The sequence below is a fragment of the Panthera tigris genome, chromosome A2 (genome assembly GCF_018350195.1).
Source record: "Panthera tigris isolate Pti1 chromosome A2, P.tigris_Pti1_mat1.1, whole genome shotgun sequence".
Lineage (NCBI taxonomy): Eukaryota > Metazoa > Chordata > Mammalia > Carnivora > Felidae > Panthera > Panthera tigris.
This window is the reverse complement of record NC_056661.1, coordinates 158,938,327-158,960,180: the sequence shown is the minus strand read 5'-3', so window position 1 is coordinate 158,960,180 and position 21,854 is coordinate 158,938,327. Positions and strand designations below refer to the sequence as shown.

Genomic DNA, 21,854 nt, shown 5'->3' with positions numbered 1-21,854 from the left:
CAAATTCAAGCTGTTTCTTGTACTTGAGCAAAGCTATGACTCCCAGTTCACAAATGAATGAGCTCATTTACAAACTGGAGCTGCTATAGTCCCCGTCAGACATAAGGGAAAGAATGAATTTTGCGTGCCTTAAATGGGCTACATTCAGCCAGAGACATATTTTTCCCAGGGTTATATGTGTGTGATAGAACTGAGGAGGCTCTAATTAGTCTCTTTTCTAAGAAGGAAAATAGACTTCAAAACCCTGGAAATGCTTCATTTTAAGTTTACTAAAATTGTATGGCTAGAGATTTAGTTAGATAGTAGCTTGTATCTAAATGTGGATGCTCCTATGAAGGCTAAGAGACGAGGCTTTCTCATCTGTTGATAAGACCAACTGTTCCTAAAGGCCAGCTTCTCTTCTACATTGAACCCTATCTCCCCCACTTGGTCAAGGAACTTTCTCCTGTAATTTCATCCCTTTATCCCCCATTATAAATCATTTTCCTCTTCGTTAATTCATGTCCATTATCATACAAGCACGTCTGTATTTAAAAAAAAAAAAAAACTTGGGGCACCTGGGAGGCTCAGTTGGTTAAGTGTCCGACTTCGACTCAGGTCATGATCTCGAGGTTTGTGAGATCGAGCCCCGCGTCGGGCTCCGTACTGACAGCTCGGAGCCTGGAGCCTGCTTCGGATTCTGTGTCTCCCTCGCTCTCTTCCCCTCCCCCACTCATGCTCTGTCTCTCTCTTTCTCAAAAATAAACATTAAATTTTTTAAAAAAGAAAAAACTTAAACCATGCCCCCTCTCCAGCTATATTGCCCCATTTTTCTACTCCCTTTGGCAGCAAAAATCAGTTTAAACAAATCTCTGCTCAATGATTCCAATTATTTTCCTTTTATTCTTTCTTGAAACTCCTCTGAACAGGCACAGCAGGACATCTTGTATCACAGCCACGTGGGACCTGCTGTTCCTAAAATGTAGCAGCCACTTTTCAGTCGCCACCTGTCAGGACCCATCAGCAGCATCTGACCTACAGTTCCTTGAATCCATTCTGTCAGAGGCATCTAGGACCCCAGCCCTTCGCTATTCCTTCCTCTACTTCCCCTCTCACCAGCCCCTTCACATTAGAGTATAAATAAAGAGCAGTCCTTGGACCCCGTCCCTTTTTCCTCCTGCTCTCAGTAATCCTGTCCAGTCCCACAACTTGTCTGTGTTGAGGACTCTCCTTGTATCTCTAGCTCTGCTGACTCTCCAACTCCACACCTGTCCATTCAGCATCTCCCCTGGGATAACTAACCCCTCTCAAATCCAGCAGGCCTAATGACTTCCTGATGCTGACCCCAAACTTGCTCTGCTTTAATTTTTTTTTTTGCCATTTCTATCAGCATCTCTCACCTTTCACATCCTTGAAAACCTCTGCATCATACACGGCCGTCACTTTCTCCCCTGACTACCATCCATCCGTTACCAAGTCCCTTTCAGAATCCGGCTGCTTCCACCTTGGCCCTACCACAGACATCACCCGGACATTGACAGTAAGTTCCTAATCGGTTTGCCTGTTTCTGCCTTCCTTCCCTATAGTCTGTTTCCAATACAGCAGTTAGAGTGAATCTTTTAAAATCGCAAGTCCCAGGCAGCTCTTCCTGCCCATGGGTCCTGTCTCCGTGCCTTAATAAAGTCACCTTTTTGCAGCAAAAATAAATAAATAAAATCACAAGTCCTCCCATTTCCTTTCTCCGTTGAGAGCCCTCGAAGGCTCCCCGCACTACTCAGAGTAAAGGTCAACATGTCTTTCAGCAGCTATCCCCTACCTGCCTCCATAGCACCCCTGCTGATAGGATCTTATCTCTTGCAATCCAATGACACTGGTTTCCATCCTCTTCTTAGATCTTCAAGGCCGTCTTCCTGCCTCAAGGCTTTCACGCTTATGGTTACTCCTGCCCAAACTGCTCTTCCTCCTGTACATCCTCCTGGTGATTTTACTGGTCACCTCGGTGAAGCTGTTCCTGACAACGAGTTAAAACTGCACCTCCTACTTCTCAGCACTTTCCCTCCTCCCCCTCCTTTGTTCATCCCCTGCTAATATACACAATAACTCGTTCAATTAATTGCACCCTCCCACTGAAATACAAGCTCACTGAGGGCAGGGATTTTTATTAGTATTGTTTTCTGTTGCATCCTCAACAGCTAGAATGATGGTAGGCCCTCAATAAATATGTGTTAACGTGTAAACCTGGAATAAATTCTGGGTTAAGTATACCACAGTATCGCGAACTAGGAATGAACAGGACAGGGGAAGACTAGTTGATTGCCCTGCGGTAAGTGGGGAGTCCTCTGGAAGTCTCTGAAAGAGGCAACTTGTAAAGCTATATAACAGAATGGGAATACAGAGGGAGGCTGGAACGTCCACAACAATGGTCTTTAAAGTTCTTCTTTATCTCAATAGTACCTGCCAATGATAGGTTGAAATCAGAATAACTATGGACAGGACAAGGGAAATTCTGGTGACGTTTTTTCTGCTCTGTTTTCTTCTTGGCTCCCAATTCTCCTCACTGGGGTCCTACCACCACTACAGTTCAGTGCCACATGCCCAGGCTTCATTTCCAAGCCCCGGACTGAAGCTATAACAAGTTCCAACTGGCAGGATGAAGTCATGATGTGGATGACTGTGGTAATATCATGTTCCCTAAACAAATCACTTTATTTTACTGAAGACAGATGAAGAATAAGGAAATGATCTCTGAGAGCAAGAAGTAGAAGGTTTTCACTGGGTCAACAAGGACCTTGATCAGAGCACAACAAAATCAACAGCAACCACAATTATTGAAGGTTTACTGGGACAGCTGTGTTATGTCTATCATTTCTAATCTTAGCAAGCACATTGCAAAGAAGGGATGATAATACTTTGCCAGATAAGGCTATTGAGGCTTTGAAAATGAACTCGCCCAAAGATATGAAAAGGCTAAGTGGTACTATTAGAATTCAAATCTCTGCTAGAAGGCTTGTATGTCCATTCTTCTGCACAAAGTATGGATGATTCCTCTCCCCCCCCCCCCCCCTTAATTCTTTGGGGTTGAAGAAAATCCAACACTGGAGTGCTAAGGGGAAGTAGATACAAACCAAAGAAAGCAAATCCTAATACTGTTTGATTTTAAAGCTGATCATATATTGAAGCCAATTAGTATGTTCTTAAGTTTTAGATAATGATACTAATCACAGTGATAGAAAGTGGCATGGGAAGTAGATCATTCCAGCAGTACCTATCGATCTTTCGCTACACTGAGAGAGATCAAACTAGCAAAGGGTCCTTTAAACATAATTAAAAACAAGAATCAAATTGTTGGGTGGGGTAACATTTCCACACCAAGGAAAACAAAACTCATTTTCACTGTGTATTTTGTTAATTCCTAGCACATGCTGAGCTAGTGAGATAATATTTTAGCAAAACAAGTAACGATGTTAAAATATTTAGAGCCGCAAAGAGGGCACCAAAGACAAAGAAACAAAAAACAACGACAACAAAAAACATTACCACTCAGTTACAAGATGGTGCATTTGGAAAATTCTCTACGTTCACACTGCCACTGAAAATTGAATTTGTAATCGACAGTGGTACTTTGCAGTGAACAATATGGCACCATATTTATTTCTGTAATTATTTTAGAACTTTTAAATTGTGGCTTCTCTTAGGCCTCAGGACATGGTAAACACAGCCAAGATTATTGAGGGTTCATTGTCTGAGATGTTTTACTTAACTCTAAGTAATTTAATTCGAGTCAATAAATCTCAATGAAGATATATCAAATAGCCTACCCTGTGCTTGCAACATACTAGGCAATGGTGGGATATTAAAAATCGTGTAAGAGAGAGTTGTCTCCACATTTAAAATCCTGCACTGACAAAGGCATTAGAGAACTCAGCAAGAGGAACCAGACAATAAGCCTTATTCACTCAAAAAATTAAAAACAAAAAAAACCCCGACATTAAAAAGGAGCACTTAATGCAGTATGAATATATTTGGCATATAGTCCTTTATCTCATGGCCAATATGTTTAATTGTAGATATGTCACTTGTTGCATGTGTGTGTGCATATGTATTTATGAATCTGCATACATATTTCGAAAAACACCATGATGTTTATAAAGTTATGCAAGTATAAAATCCTTAATTCTGACTTCACCTGTTCTGTACTTTCTAGAAATATTAAGGAGTCCTTTCTAATAAAAAAAAAAACCTAAAAACTGAATATTTCTTAACACTATAACCCTTAATTTGGTTTCCTGGAAAAAATGAAAGTTATCGAATCTAACAATTACTGTTGGATTCATGAATGAAGAAAGAATAACACTGCTATATTAAAATACTGCCCGTAAGTCAGCAAACTTTTTCTGTAAAGGATGATAGTATTTTAGGCTTTGCAGTCATACTCAAGTCTGGCGTGTGTTTCAATAAAACTTTGTGGATACTGAAATTGGAATTTCATGTAGTTTCCATGTGTCACAAAATATTTCTTTTCCCCCCAATCATTTAAACATGTAAGACCACACGTTAAAAATGGTATCTAAAAGCAAGTGGCTGTTTTCCTGATCCCAATCCAAAATAGCTCTCATGTTTGTATACCTGAAAACTATTCCTCAGGGATATACTAACCACAGCTGATCACTCAATGCTTCTATGTCAAACACTGTTCAATATACTTACTAGTCTATATAAACATGTTTAATCTTCAAGTCGACCCTGTAAGTTAGGAATGTTATTTTCTCCATTTTACAAAGAAAGAAACCAAGACAGAGAGGTTGAATACCTTGCTCAGTGTCACATGTCTATTAAAGGACAGAGCTGGGATTAAGACTGGGGTTTGTTCTCTTAGCCACTACTCTACGCCACCCATTGTGTGACGATGTGCTAGGTTCCCAGCTACAGAACAGAAGATGGTGAAATATTTAAGCTCCTTTAAATTCATAAGAATGATATTTTTATCTGAACGGGTAGAGGTAAATGCAAATTGTTCAAAGTTAAATGTTTAAGTTTTTTGGCAATTAGAGTATCTGAGACAGGTGATATATAGAGTTTAAAGGAAAGAGAACATTGGTGACAATGTATACTGCTGATTTCTTTCACAAAACTACTAACCTGTTTTCTCCTCGGGTTATGAAATTCTAAGCGCCTTGGAGATTTGACTCATTTAACATCCTGATGCCAGAGAAAACTTCCTCCTAAAAACGGATTAGGAAATTAAATACCTATTCTAGCGTGAGTCATCTCTTAAGAGTCACATTCTGTTTTGCCAGGTAAGAACTGTTACTGTTTAAGCACAGTCTGTTTTTAATTATTTGTTTTTGATGCAACATGAGGTTTTATAGACAGATAACCATATATAGGTCCATACAGCGTGTTTATCATAACTACCATAAAATGGCTAGATTTGTAATTTTCAAGCCCAAACCAAAAATGTACGTGGCTTAAGTTTGAATGCTCTGATTTAATCTCCCTTCATCTATGTCTTTCAGAGAGTCATGGGGAATGTAAGTGAAGCAATTCATAGTAATTTCTATACGGCCTTCCCTACTAGACTTCTGCTTTTGCCTACACATTCTCTCCTCCCCTAAACCGAACTGATTAAAACTCTCCCTTGACCTTTAAATGCTCTTATTGATGTTGAAGTCAGAGAAAAGAGGGATAATAATTGAATTTTGAACAACAGCCAGTATGAAAATGTAGACTGGAGTTCTATCTGGATATGAAATTGAACAAATAATGGGCAATTTAAAAAATCATACACAAAGCAGAACTGACAAAAGGCAGAATAACTGAATAACATTAGCAGGGATAGAGTGACCTGGAAAAACTCCTGGAGATGTGCACTCCCTTTGCAGACTCCCAGAGTGAGTCCCCAAGGGTAAATAATTCCATTCCAATAAAACACTTTCTCTATCAGACAACTAAATATATGGTGTAATCATTCTGCAAAGGAGAGTAATATGCTCACATAATTTTTTTTTAAAGAACTGATTGCTTGTTGAAGGTTTGCTCTCCCAACAATAGCCTGTGGCATCCGTCTTGATAATAGACCAGATAACAGATGGTATTTCTTGAAGGACAGATTCAAATTAAAGCACTATGTTCACAGAAAAGCAAGTTTATTCCTGTATTATCATGGACACTGAGAAAACATTTTTGATTTTATGGTTTTTAAGTTAATGAGATCTCTAGTGTAGTCACCTGGTTAGTGGAAAAACCTAGCCATGAAAATTCTTTCTGCTTTTCCAACTATAGCATTTATTTTAAAGTAACTATAACCAGCATATAGCATAGTATCATTGGACAATGTAGTATTTTAGAGAGTTGATTGCTAACATGATATTAACCTAAAAATCTTTCAGAATCGTTCTCCAGGTTTTCTGCATGTTACCTTAACAAAGTTTCATTTTTCAAATGAGAGCTTCATTTAAAAAAATTTTTAATGTTTAGTTTTTGAGAGAGAGAAAGAGCATGAGAGTAGGGGAGAGTCAGAGAGAAAGGGAGACACAGAATCCAAAGCAGACTCCAGGCTCTGAACTGTCAGCCCAGAGGCTGACATGGGGCTCAAAGTCACAGAAGGAGAGATCGTAACCTGAGCCAAAGTCGGACACTTAATCGACTGAGCCACCCAGGTGCCCCAATGAGAGCTCCATTTCTAAAATGGGATTTTAGGACAGTGTCTATAATACTTAACTCTGCAGTTAGAAAACGTCATCACTACAAAGTTGGAATTGCTAGAATTATACACCATATGCTATAATACTGTAGGTTAATATTACTTTGCAAACTGATTTCTTTTTCCAGTTAACATAGTGAATTTTTTTCAGGTCACTGAATCATGAAACATGATTTCTCATGCGTTGAAAAATACGGTATTTAACAGCTTCATAGAATCCCATCATTTGAATAATATTGGCATTTAGATTGTTGGCGTTTTGTTGTTGTTGTTATATCAAAATTTCTTACACAAGTATCCCACATAACAATGCGTTATAACCATAGTTGTAATACTTGAATTGTCACTACATCTAGGTTCTCACCTTTGTTAAAGAGCTGAAAGACAAACTGTGTTTCCTAGAACCCCTGACAACAGGTTTCCACATTAGATTGTATCATAACAATGAGACATTTGGGCAGAATTTAGAATGTAGAGAAAATAGGTCATTATTTCTCGTGTCTGCAGTGGACAGGTATCAACCCACTTCCTTGACGCAGGGAGCGAGATCATCTGTAGCCATTGTCTTGAACTCCCCAAACAGCCATTATTCTGACCTTTGTTCCCAGTCATTCCCAACAATTTTTTTTAATTTAATTTTTTATTTTTTAAAATCTACATCCAAATTAGTTAGCATATAGTGAAGCAATGATTTCAGGAGTAGATTCCTTAGTGCCCCTTACCCATTTAGCCCATCCCCCCCTCCCACAACCCCTCCAGCAACCCTCAGTTTGTTCTCCATATTTATGAGTCTCTTCTGTTTTGTCCCCCTCCCTGTTTTTATACGATTTTTGTTTCCCTTCCCTTATGTTCATTTGTTTTGTCTCTTAAAGTCCTCATATGAGTGAAGTCATATGATTTTTGTATTTCTCTGGCTGACTAATTTCACTTAGCATAATACCCTCCAGTGCCATCCATGTAGTTGCAAATGGCAAGATTTCATTCTTTTTGATTGCCGAGTAACACTCCATTGTGTGTGTGTGTGTGTATATATATGTATATATACACACACACACACACACCATATATATACATATGTATATATATACACACACCATATATATACATATGTGTATATATATATATATATATATATATATATATACACACACATACACACACACACACACACACACACACACGCCACATCTTCTTTATCCATTCATCCATCTATGGACATTTGGGCTCTTTTCATACTTTGGCTATTGTCGATAGTGCTGCTATAAACATGGGGGTGCATGTGTCCCTTCGAAACAGCACACCTGTATCCCTTGGATAAATGCCTAGTAGTGCAGTTGCTGGGTTGTAGGGTAGTTCTATTTTTAGTTTTTTGAGGAACCTCCATACTGTTTTCCAGAGTGCCTGCACCAGCTTGCATTGCCACCAACGATGCAAAAGAGATCCTCTTTCTCTGCATCCTCGCCAACATCTGTTGTCGGCCCAACAATTTTGTAAATCTCTGACTCTTTGTATTGAATCTCACTCTGTTTAAGATATTTAAAGGGGTTTCTGGTCTTCTGTCAGAATCTTGACTAAAATAATCATAAATAAAGTAATCTGTGTTTTGTTTTGTTAGGATTGTTTTCATGGGATGCATTACAAAAATGACTGGGTCAAAGAGTATGGATATTTCCAAGGTTCCTTTTAGAAAATGGAGTAAAGAATCTAAATTTAGCTTCCCTTTCACAGAAAAAAAAAAAAAACCCTCTAGAATTATATATTGAATCATTACTTTCATCCCGTTTGTTTTAAAAGCAGTGCTTACGTATAGTTTTGGACTCTAAATTGTTCCGTTTTTGTTTCAATTCCCACTGGAATGTTTATTGCATATTTAAGTAGCTTTTAATGTATATTGATACAAATTCCTTTTTGTTTTTTCAGAATAATTCTGATAATCTTGATTATTGTTCTTCCAGATTAACTACCAAATCAATTTGGCTTCAAAAATCTTTTTGAATTTTTTATAATAATTAAACCTTATTTTATGGAAAGTTAAGAACTTTATACTATACACTTCTATGACACCACTTTTCTCATTAGTTTTTTAAGCCATCTTTTATATCCTTTAGGAATACAAAGTCTCACCAATATATTCTCACATTTCCTATCTATTGCATTTATTCTCAGATCTAGTTTACCGTGTTGTGCTGTCATGAACAACCTTTTGTTGCTTTTTTTTTTTTTAAAAGAATGTTTATTTTGAAAGAGAGCTCGCACACAAGCAAGTGGAGAGAGGGGCAGAGATGGGAGGGAGTGAAAGTGTCCCGAGCAGGCTCCTCACTGTCAGTGGCTGACATGGGGCTCGATCCCACGACCCTGGGATCATGACTTGAGCCAAAATCAAGAGTTGGATGCTCAACTGACGGAGTCACCCAGGAGCCCCATCCCATTCTAACACACTTCACTGCATGCATTGTACTATATTTTTATTTCATCATCTCTTTCCCTGTATAAAATGAAAAAGCAAACCAAACAACATTTTTAAAAATTGACACTGTATCTATATCTTCAACTGTGACAGTGAAACTGACTTCGCAAGTTCTTCTCTGCATTGATCTGTCCCCCCACACCCCATTTCTACAAATTGGGGGGGGGTAGTGAGGTTTGCCAAGTTTATCTTCCATTAATTCCCGGAATAGTCTGTTGAGGATGTCAGAACATGCTACAATCTGATTCTTCCTCACCTGGGCCTGTGCATGGGGGAAGTTGTTTTTTTTTTCTAACCATGATCTACAAGGGATGTGTTAAGGTCTCTTTAGACAGTGTGAAAGCAGAAACAAAGTTTAAATGTTTGAGGAATATCTTTTTTAAGAGAGTTAAAAAAAACTGGTCTCAAAAGTTAAAAAAAAAAACAACTTTATCAAATCATTGAGACCATTGTCTTGTTTAGTGCAGCTTTTATGTCTGTAAAATGCCAGAAACTAACAGAACTGGGCTAACTTATTTATGTGCTACACTGAGAGTGTGCATACTAACGATGAAAGTCCTGTGAAGGAACCCAGAGAAGGCGTTCAAGAGTAAAGGCCCTGGCCCTAGAAACACAGGCCCATATCCTGGCTGAGGCCTGAAATCATATTAGCTTTGGGCTTTAATCTCTATTGAGCATAAACATCCCATCGGAGAATCAGGCTTTACGCCAGTGTTTGTCTACTTTTTTAAGCCCATCTTGCCTTTCCAATATGTAAATATCAAAACACTAACATAACCCTTAGCTGAGAATACTTCAATCATGTGATTGAAAGCATTTACACCATTCACGATTTTTTAGAGCTTTATATTTCATTTATTTACAAAAAAAACCCCACAAAAACCCTAAGAATTATTGCTTTTCCCCCTACATATGTGGAATTATTTTATTGGGTCTGCTTTATTGAATTTCCATCCTGGCCTTATACTCACAACGCCTAAGACCCTCCACATACACAGGGCATGGGACATACACCATGAGACTCTTGTGTTTCTGCGCTTCCTAAGAGCAGAGCACTGACCACCTTTTGTTTTGGACTTTCTTTTCCAGACTGTAGAGTGAACAGCCTTGGAAGATACACAGGTGGTCATCTCCAGAGAGCAGTTCTTGCTGCCCTCTATAACCAAGATTATGTTGGGGCAAATGTTGGACAGGTTTGGTTGTAGTCCTTCATAAAGGATTGGGGTTTCCTAAACTGGGGCTCCTTTATGACACACACCCCACTGGGTGGAAAATTATCCCCTGGTCTTCATGGCACCACCCTGAGAAGTAAGGCGCAGGGAACCTTGCAGATGCTGACATTCTGGCCACAGCTGTTGCTGTGGGTACCAGTCCTTTGTCTCTGACCCAGAAGCCACGTTTTCTGCCAGCATCCATGTAACAGGGGCAAGCCAACTTGTTAGCTTGTAAGCAGAGTAGAGTCCCAGCCCCTTCATGGATCGTGGCCCTAATCTATCTGTAGATCCAGTCGTAAGATGCTTTCATTTAAATCTTATTTTTCTTCTTCTTGAGAACTCGTGCAACCAGGGGGAACAGGGGAAAAGAAGCAGGTGGTATAGAATACATGGGGCGCCGGAGGGTAAGAAACACAGGCACAAGTGGTGAGAAAGGGCTCTCGAGAGAGGGAAGTTGGTGGCTCCAAAAACAAACTCTGTGCGCTTCACGTTGTGCCCCGGGCCCATCCTGCTGTCAACCCACAGTCTTTTTAGCACCATTCTCCTGAGTGTGGTTGAGGCTGATTAACTCACTCCTCATACGCATAAGCCAGCCCTGTTAGCATTTGTTGGTACTAATTCTCACACAAATCCCCTCCTTCAAATTAAAAATGAGACAACCATCTGTAACTAATTCCACAATTCCTGGGATAATGAAACAGAATGTTTTTTTAAAAAGAAAAGAAATTTGCAACTAATTTTCTGACTCCTCAAAAGTAGTCAGTTTTTCCTAGATCTTAGGATAATTTCTGCTCCTCTCAAGGAAGCATGCCGGTAAAGCTGTTACAAACTTCATTTCTCTAAAGAATTTCTGCATTCATCCCCAATCTCCAAGGAACTCATTTAGCTAGCAGTGGGGAAAAAACAAAAACAAAACAAAACAAAATTCCTGAAAAAATAAAACAAAATAAAACCCTAAGTTTCAATCAAAACTTAGAAATGGCCCTAACTGAAGCAAAAGCCCATAATGTGCAAAATAATCCATTTAAAAATCAGCAGGAGATTGTTATGTGTTTGAATAATTTCTAAACCAGTTTGAAACATAGTATACTATTTTAAGCTTTCATAAGGTATTACCTGAAAATGAAAGTTTTACATTTCTTCATGTGTACCGTCAGAGCCGAATTTTTTTCCACGGGGCTTCATGGTGTGGAATTTTAATACTCTTAAGTACAGAGATTAATGGCCTTTATTTCTGTTTCTGTGAGGAAAACTTGAGTGGTCTTTGACCTTATCTCCTTGCACGATGCTAAAACTGTGATTAGGTAGCCAGAGTGTATCATTCCAGACAGTTGATCTTTCTAAATTCTGGCTCAGTTCTGGTTAACCCGGACCACCAATTTCTTTCTTCATCTCAACTTAGAATCTTTCAAAACTGTATCATTGTGGTTTCTTATTACAATAAGGCCATTACAATGAATCTGAAGCATCTTTCCTTGATGAATAAGGATGCCTCACGGTCTTAAGTTTATATTTCATGTCACCAATTATCACTGGAAATTACCATAAAATGTGTTTAGTGTTGGTCTTGGGTGGCATCAGGGTCAGCTTCCATAATGTAAACTTACTTTTTGTTAATTAAACAACAAAACAGCAACAATGGTGAAATATACAAATTACAATTTGTTTCTTAAAAAAAAAAAAAAAACCTCTATAAAGGATAATAGAAATCTATTACACTGGTATTATGGGTTAGCCACATTTTACATACACTTTGTTTAAGGTGGTGTTAAAGTACTTTACATATTCTGATTTATGAATAGACTTTAACACAGATTTACATATAAATGTAAACAGATTATATAAAACATTTTATGAACAGGTTTAAAAAATTAAGGTTATCCATCTGTCTTTTAAATAATCATTAACTTTACAAAGTACTTTATAAGAAAAAAAGTATTTCATAGGAATAATGGTTTTTTAAAATATTAATGCATAAAATACGATATTTTCCAGTTTCCAAGGTAGCTTTTGCTTAAGCCTTTTAAAATAATAAAAGCCATCTTCAACATATTCAAGAAATTCAAACTTTAGAGCTCAAACTTTTTTTGTTTGACATTTTAAAGAAAAGAACAAAAGTAACTGAAGAATACGGGTGACCCTTAACATGAGTTTGAACTGCACAGGTTCATTTATACATGGGTATTTTTCAATAAATACAGTGAGTCCTGTCAATGCATTTTTTTCTTAAGATTTTCTTAACATTTTCTTTAATGTTACTGAAAAAAATATATAACATACAATATGCGTTAATTGATGGTGTATGTTATCAGTAAGGCTTCCCAGTCAACAGCAAGGATCAGTAGTTAAGTTTTGTGAGATTTTCAACTTAGTTTTCAACTAAGTTTTACGTGGATTTTCAACTAAGAAGGGGGTTGGTGCCCCTAACCTCTGCGTTGTTCAAGGACCAACTGTACTGAATTACTTCAACAACTTCAGAAACCATATATTTCATGAAATTATTTTAGAAACAAACATGCCAATATCAAAGTGAATATTCTGATGTTCTTAAACATCATGCTTAAATGTTGAAAGAGGGAGGCAAAATACATGCTGTACAAAAATCACTTAATCACCCCAAATGTTCTTCTCCCCGTGGGGTATCATTCTGAGTCTTCTGAGGAAGACGCTTCACGGGTTTGCAGGCGGCAGCTTAGGCGAAGGTGAAATGTTGCTTTCTCGGCTATTTCTTTCCTTGCCTCTCTGTCCACTAGTGGTACTGATAATGCGGAAGTCGCCCACGACGACCAACCATGAGATGAACAATGTGCTTTATGCTCCACGCAGTCCTTGAGCCTGGCAATGGCACTTTCCGGCGTCCTTTTAGCTCCATCTTCTCTACGTCATCCAGTAGTTGCTCTTTCACACCTGTTGCCTTCTGTAATTTGTGATGCTGCAGGAAAGTGACAGAGGAAACCAACTTCCCTTGTAGCTGTAGGGATGGCCAGTTCCAGATGGCCGATTCTCAAGTGGACTTGAGAGACCGTCCGGAGCGTGTAAGCAGGGTTGTTTTCCGTCGTGTTGAGGCAGGGGTCTGTATCTGCACTCCCCAGCCCAACAAGAGATTTGGACTGAAGGTTACATTGGATTTAAGGCAGTGTTCCTTCATCCTAAGGGTTCAAATCCTTCCTGTCCTACTAATTCATCCTCCAGAGAGGTCTGTGGTAAAGGTGGGAAGTCTTCGTTCTGGTTGTTTCCCTTACTGACGTCTAAAAACTAAGTATGACCCTGGAATTACTATTCCTAGCTGACTTGGGACTTTTGGCAAATTCTGTGCACATTTGCTCCGTGAGCCTGATGCTATCTGTAGAATTTCTCAGCACGCTGAGTTGTTTTAATTTGAATTCCTAGCTGCCATTTAAGATAGAGGAGATTTAAAATTAGTGTATTAGTTGGTGTGGGGTGCCATAATGAAGTACCATAGACTGGGGGCTTAAACGACAAAAAATTATTTTCTCACAGTTCTTGAGGTGCAAAGTCTGAGATGAAGTTTGTCTGCTGGGTTGGCTCCCTCTGAGGTCCCTCCTCTTGGCTTGTAGATGGCCACCTTCTCCCTGTGTCTTCATGCGGTCTTCCCTCTATGTGCCTGTCTGTCCCAATCTTTCTTTGGAAGGACTCCAGTCTTACTGGATTGGGGCCAACCCATATGAGCTCATTTTAATTTAACTCCCTCTTTAACGATCCTACCTTGGAATACAGTCTCTGAGGTACTAGCGGTTAGGCAAGCTCAGCCTCCCTCCAGTGTGAATTCTGGGGTGACACAGTTTAGCCCATTACAATTAGAATTCAGATAGCTGGCTCTTAAAATGACAAAATACAGGGTGATCCTGGGCACTCGTCCCTTCCAGGTTTCAAATCCACTCCCTACCAGCAGCATGATCTTTCCAAATCTCCTCATTTTGCTCATGATGATTCCCAGTCTCCCCCCGTGCCTTCTAGAGAGATCCCCACCTTGCCATGGCATCAAGGTCCTTGGGGGCCTGCCTCTGCTCTTGCCTATTTCTCTATTCACCTCTCCCTCAGCCATACCAAACCGGAAACGTGCGGAGCAGGCCAAGCCTCATCAGGCCTTTCTCTCTGCACGTGCAGTTCCTTTGTTTCAAACGTCCTTTCCTGTGTTCTCTTCCTGTGGTGGTTCCCGGATGACTCTTGTTCCTCTGTCAACATTTTAATGTCACTGCCCCTGGCAGGACTCCCGTAAGTACCTCGCCCTGCGTTCATGCCCTGCACGGTCTCCACGCTCCCTCAGGACCCTGGGTGGCTCTAAGCCGTGGCTCTTACAGAAACTGACTGAAATGGTTCAGTTCTCTGTCTCTTCACTGGAATGAGAGTCCTTGAGGACTGTGTCTGTATGCTCTGTGACGCCAGTGCCCCCCCCCCCAGAAAGCAGAAACTTCAAAACAATTTTTAAACTAATAAACACACAAATGAATGAATTCACCCAAAAGCTCTTCCCAGCAAGTAGCAGTAACAGCCTGTGCCATAGACTGAGACCTTGGTTTGAAATCCAGCTCACTGCCAACTTTAGCGATAGGAACTTGGACAAGTTCCTTAGCAGCTTGAAACTTGAGTTCCTCGGTCTAAAAAAATAGAATGAAACGTACCTCACTGAGTTGCGCAAGGTTTCAAAGAGAAAAAAAAAAAAATACATGCGTAACCTTGTATATTTTGAGGAAGGAAAACCTTACTCTTTTTAATTGTCACACAGTGAAGAAGCCATGTCCTCAACTCAGGCTGCCCAGGTGCCCTCACGTCTCGGCACTTTTCCGAGATACGTGATGATACGTTGGTTAGGCTGAGAAAATCGCATCCTGTTGGCTAAGTATTACTTTACTTCTCTAGGCTGGTTCTGAGTCACAACGGGATGGGTCCATAACAGTCCAATAGAGCCAGAGAGGAGAACCCAGCACTCTGCACATCGCGAGCACATTTCCAGCTTCCGGTAGTAACTATTTGGCAGCGCTGAGATCAATCCACACATGTTAATTCCTCAGAATGCAAAATGATGCTGATTAAAACCAGTGGGTTGACAATCAAATACAGTAAGAGAAAAGGAGAGCGAGAACTCTGAGGAACTTGACAGTTAAGAGAAACGGAAGCCCAGGCCTGTGCTGTGTCTCCTTAAAAGATAGAATATACTAGAACTGTGGTTCTCAAGTGCTGGCCTGCTTCAGAACCACCCGGAAGGGCTGGCTAAAACACAGATTTTGGGGCTCCACGCCAGGATTTCTAATTTGGTAGGTCGGTAGGTCTGTAGTGAGGACAGAGAATTTGTATTTCTGCCACGTTTCCAGGTGATGCTAAGGCTGGGGTTTGGGGCCACACCAAGCACTGCTGGATTAGAGGAAGAGGAGGGGAAAGAGCATGTAATCAAATGTTGGGCTGGCTTTCTGTGACCTAGGAGAAAAGACACAAAGAGGAGGAGTACTCTTGATAAAGACTGGGGCCATGACTTCCTGGGAAACTAGAGGATTAGACACGTGGGGAACGAAAGCCGAGCTGGGATTCCACCAGAAGGTAGCCCCCAAGCAGGGGCACCTGGGTGGCTCAGTAGGTTAAGAGTCTGACTCTTGATTTCAGCTCAGGTCATCATCTCACAGTCTGTGAGATTTAGCCCTGCCACGGACTCTTGAGCTGACAGCCAGAGCCTGCTTGGGATTCTCTCTCAGCCCCTACCCGCCTTTCTCTCGGTCTCAAAATAAACTTAAAAAAATAAAATGTTATCAAGCAGGGAAATGTGCTGATTCTTCTGTGCTTTGGCCAGGTTAGAGAACTGTAGTTGAGATCAAAGTACTATTCAGTTCTATTTAGTTCTATTTTTTCTCCTTCAACATTCCCTTCTTAATAGATACATATAAAACAACCTCAAATTGTGGGTTATTTGCAAATTACCACTTTTGTACATTATAAGGCCTCCAACGACCTATCTCTGTTCCACCCCCCAAAATGCTGGCATATGTTCTCTTTAGCCCTAGCTTAGTAACAGGCAAGAGTGGGATCAGTTTTGCTTTTTAATCCACAGGGTCATATGTTATGGTGATCTTGTTCACACTTTTCTACTGTTGCAGTGTTGTTTAGGTGGGGCTAAGAAATGTGTACGATTTGGCAAATTGTCAATTCCTGAAGGGTGTGGAGACACAGAGCTCTTTTGAGGTAGCTAGAAATCTAAAGGCAATAAAATAAAACGAAAGAAGGAACAAAACCCAGAGTGAACTGAATTGTCCTTTTCCTCTCCATAGTGTTTTTCACTGGTATATAACCCCTAGGATATGAAATTACTGGAGTTCCTGCAGACCTAAGACATGACTGTCTCTTTGCACTAAAACTGTGCCTCTCCCCACAGTCCATCAGAGGAACAGTCCATGGCCTCCACTCCTGTGCTTCTGAGTTCAAGGATTCTGTGAACTAAGTCTTTCTTCCAAACCCATGGACTTGGCTTCTACATAGGGACCCCCCCCCTTTGTTTTAATTTCAGAATTTGGTATCAGTCCTATTCCGTCTTCTATAGTATTTAACTATACTTTTAATGCAAATTTTATGGAAACTGGTCTTTAGCTTACTCTGTGAATTAACTATAGTTTGGGGCCTAATTTGGAAACACACTGTATTAGGAGTTAGGGGGGGCCTGTCACTTTTTAGCTGCCTTTGGTTAGACACTTACCTTCTCTTCACTTTGGGTTTTATCTGTAAAATCCAAGGGTCAAAAGATGACTTCCCAAGACACTTCAGCTCTCCCTGGGCCTCCCCCTTCCTCACTGTATGGTTCTAGAATGTTCAGAGTGAGTCATTTTATATTCCTTTTTCTTCCTCCTTTTTCTTTCTCATCTAGAACACTACATCTGATAGGTATATCTAAATCTTCCCGGTTAGAGTCCTGATTTTTTTCCTCATCATTTGAATTTAGTCCTTAGAAACCATAATGGGCTAATACCAGAAAACTGATAATATTCAGCCCAAGTATTCTATCACAATCATTTTTCTGTCTTCTGAGATCAATTCAGTTACCATTTTTTCATATCTCTTTCACAGAGCACTTTATGTAAGTATAATGTTACAGTGAATTAAATCTGGCTAATAGTGACATAGTTTAATGTTTCATAAATTATTCAGTTTGCCAGCCAACTAAATGCTGTAAACTAGCTGACAAGGTGACGGGTACATCATTGCTTGTGGTGATATATACAAACCGATTATAATCAATTTTTTTCTTTAGGAATCATCATGAATGTGTATCAATACATTCAGCCCTCAAGCCAACACCACTGTGATGCCAATGTCACAGTCAGTGCTCACTACTATGGAAATGATAGGCAGACAATACGTGATAGTGACCTGAAGAACAATGGGTAAAAATTTCCTACTTGGACATTCTTATAATCTGAATATTGTAATATACCCTATTCACACAGAGACTTTCTACTTTGTAACAAAGCTCAAGTAATACAAGATAGAAAGCCATTATTAAAGACATTCCTATTTTGCCTTATGAGCACCATCAAGAAAACACATTTTGATATTTGATGCTTGTACGGCAGCTCCCCAGGACTTATCCTAGACCATTTAAAGGAAGTAATTATGTAAGAAATGACTCCTTTAAATCGTTCTATACCATAATAAAACTAGGAAGACCCATCCTCCTCTTTCTTGAACCATAATGAATGGTCAAAATGAAAACGTTCTTTTTGTCTCTGGAACGCTGAAAGAGATTCACAGAACTCTGAATGTGACAGATAATATATCAGACAATGGACTGAATACTTTGGGGATACAGATACTTCTGGGAGTCTGTACAATTCAGTGAGTGGTACAATTTGAACAAAGATGGGAAGCTGCAGAGTAGCAAGAAAATTTAAAATTTTGTCTAGTTGTCTACACTATTTCTAAAAACGATTCATCAACTTTTAAATATTTTTCCAATTGATATTAATAAATATGTACATACAGATCTGTGTGCCTTTCTACCCAGAGATGTATACAGAGTTGTATTTTATTTAAATATAAAGTCTGCATTATTGTCAGTGGAAATCACCGAGATTTAGTTGTGTGGTAGCTAGTTTTGCTGCTATGCAGACTTTTGAAGGCTAAATGTTACCCTTACTTGCACACTGTTATCAGTGTTACAGGCTTTATGCGTGCGATTTTGAATGTAATGTTCCGTACGGAATTTTCTGTGCTGTTTCTATAGATGGACTAGAAATATGGAGTATTATTATGTTCTTTGTCCTGTGCATGCAGTGGGGAAAGAAGTGGAGCATAATATTAGTGCTTTCTTGTTAATATTATTTACTCTTGTATCAGGAAAATATCAAGTATGTTGTTGTTTTACCTCCTGGTGGAAGAGATAAAACTTTGTGCTTTAGCCTTTTCTATTCATTTCATTGTTTTTATTTGCTTAGGAGAGAAATTTCACCTAAAGTATCTGTCAGAAATGCCAAATTCATTGTGGTATTAAAAGGAAAAATGGTTAAGTACCTCACAAGTTGTCAAATACTCTATGCTCCTTCTGCAAAGCCGTGGGGCACGCAGCTCAAATGAGGTCACTTGAGGATCTATAGAAAGTGTTATGTAACCATTGTGGAATCCTGGGACCCCTGTCATTGGCAAAACAAAGCTTCGGGTAATTTTTGTGATGTTATCCTCTTGAAAAGAAGCATTTATTAATGCAATTTTAAAAGCAATGCTTTCTAAAATTATTATCCACACTTTTCCAAATTTCGAGTTACTTTTCTAACTCTTGTCAAGCATAGCAAACTCTTCGGGTCCATTCCCATGACCCAAGCCCTACAACCTATTTCAGCTGCTTTTTTGCTTAGGATTACCTAATTTCATGTGAGTTCCATGGACTTCCTTCTCTATTTTAAAATATCTGTACAGCCTGACCTTCCCTTTTCCCTGTTACGTTCTAGTCTGAGAAACAATTGAAACAAAACAAAGCAAAATCTTCCAATATGAGCTTCAGTCTTTATGTCATCTAAGATTTTAGATTTACAGAAGCACAATCTGTTACATTATCTCCGGGAGAAGAGAGGATAATTCATCCCATAATTCTTGTTAGCTACTGGAACTAGTCAATTTCATAGCTCTCCCTCTCCTATCACTATCCTCTCCTTCCTATTATCTGCTGAATAATATAATACATGTATCTGAAGTATATTGTAAATTGTAGCAAAATCTCCTCCTTGCCAGGCCCCAAATGTCTGACCTGCTGTAGTTTTCTTGACTGTCCTCATTTCCTTTTAGACCTGTATCCTGCCCCAGGTCCTGCCCAACCCTGCTAACACACATCTATAAACCCCTGAGTCCTTGCCTCTGGGAGGGCTTTACTAAGGTCACACTCCCTGAAATTCTCAATATTTTCCTTGGAGCATTTACCTTCACTCAAAGCCTTAAGTGAATGAAACTGGACTTTCTCAAACAGTACTACACTATTTTCCTCAAAATCCTTCTGAATGAAAGGTTTTCTAGCACCCTCTCCCCACATCAACTTTTTCATTAGCCCATGTCAGGAAGAGGGGGCCAACTTGTCACTTAATACAGCTCTGTTCCTATAAGCATTCTGCTCCGTCGTTTCAACTCCCAAAGACCTTTTTTCAGTCCTTTCTTGAGAGTCCATTTATGTGGCCATACCTCAAACCTTCCCATTTAAAAAAAGAAAGGCACACACAAATATCAACCACCGATGAAATCAACACTTCTGAAATCTTTAAGTTAGGATTTCATACTTTAAACATTCTCAACGGCAGCTTTTGGGCGTCCTGAATCCCGTGGCCTCTTGCTGACCTGCCCAGTCAGTATTTGCTCCTGACCTGGCTTACACAACCTGATATACCACTGAAATGATACACTTGCTAGGACAATAGATTCCCTCTTCTTTTAGATCTTCTGTTGCACATGCCATGCCAGTCTCTAAGCCAGAGAAAATGGTACCAGCCATTCTGTATTTTATCCACTGCTACTCTAATTCTCAACATACGGGGGCACAAATGATGACTGACTCCATTACAAACTGATATCGTACAACCTCAACTGGGACCACAATCCTTGCCCTCCACTGCTGTTCACCCCTACTTAACTCTCTAGTATAGTTTCCATGCTGTGCTATTCAATTTTATTTACGAAGATCAACTAATTACTCTTTTCAAGTTGAATTGGAGGGGAAAGAAAGTCAAGGCTTTCCCAAAATACATGATTTGTTTCTCATTTTATCAGTTTTTTTTCTTTTTAATGCAAGATGTATAGGAAAGAAAAGTAATCTTCATATTCTTTTGTAACTTTTTCCAGTTTTACTGAGATGCAATTGACATACAGCACTTTGTAAGTTTAAGGTGTACAGTATAATGATGGGACTTGCATATATTGTGAGATGATAACTACAAAAATTTAGTTAATATCCATCATCTTACATAGATACAAAAAAGAATGTATTTTTTCCTTATAATTAGAACTTTTAGGATTTAGTTGGAACATTTCTTATATACCGTTCAGCAGTGTTAACTATAGCCATTGTGTTGTTTATTATACCTCTAGTATTTATTTATCTTGTAATTAAAGCATGCACTTTTGACCATCTTTATCCAGTTCTCTCTCCCTCTACCCTTGTGTCTGGTAGGCACAAATACAATCTCTCTTCCTATGAGTTTGCTGTTGTTTATTTTGTTCTTAGATTCTGCATATAATTGAGATCATATAGTATTTATCTTTTTCTGTCTGATTTATTTAGCATAATGCTCTCAAGTTTCATTTATGTTGTCACAATGGAAGGATTTCTTCCTTTTTTATGGCTGAATAATATCCCTGTGTGTGTGTGTGTGTGTGTGTGTGTGTGTGTGTGTGTGTGTGTATGCCACATTTCCATTCATCTTTTGGTGGACACTTAGGTTATTTCCATGTCTTTGCTATTGTAAATAATGTTGCTATGAACATGGGGGAAAGAGCAGACAACTCTTCAGTGTAATGTTTTCATTTTCTTTAGATAGATTCACAGAAGTGGAATTTCTGGATAACATGGTACTTCTATTTTTAATTTTTTGAGGAACCTCCATATAGTTTTTGTAGTGGCTGCACCAGTTTAGAATCACACCAACAGTACCCAAGAGTTACTTTGTTTCCACAACTTTGCCAGAATTCTTTATCTCTTTTCTTTCTTTGTTTCTTTCTTTGTTTCTTTCTTTGTTTCTTTCTTTCTCTTTCTTTCTTTTCTTTTCTTTCTTTCTTTTCTTTCTTTTTTTCTTTTCTTTTCTTTTCTTTCTTTCTTGTTCTTTCTTTTCTTTTTTCTTTTCTTTTCCTTCCTTCCTTTTTCTTTCTTTCTTTCTTTTTTTAATGTTTATTTATTTTGAGAGGGGAGGGAGCAGCTGAGGAAAAGGGAGAATGAGAATCCACCCTGTCAGTGCAGAGCCTGATGTGGGTTTTGATCTCATGAACCATGAGACCATGACCTGAGCTGAAACCAAGA

At 39.1% G+C, this 21,854-nt stretch overlaps 1 protein-coding gene and 1 long non-coding RNA gene across 2 annotated transcripts in view; both read right to left on the bottom strand.

The window, feature by feature from the left end:
• CNTNAP2 (contactin associated protein 2) overlaps positions 1-21,854 on the bottom strand; it is a 1,960,721-nt gene that overhangs the window by 967,667 nt on the left and 971,200 nt on the right. The window lies entirely within an intron of this gene.
• On the bottom strand, positions 1,771-7,092 carry LOC122235380. Its single transcript, XR_006213443.1, has 3 exons — positions 7,047-7,092; positions 5,119-5,201; positions 1,771-1,990 (listed from the first exon to the last, which is right to left on the bottom strand). It is a non-coding gene; the product is annotated as an uncharacterized LOC122235380 (long non-coding RNA).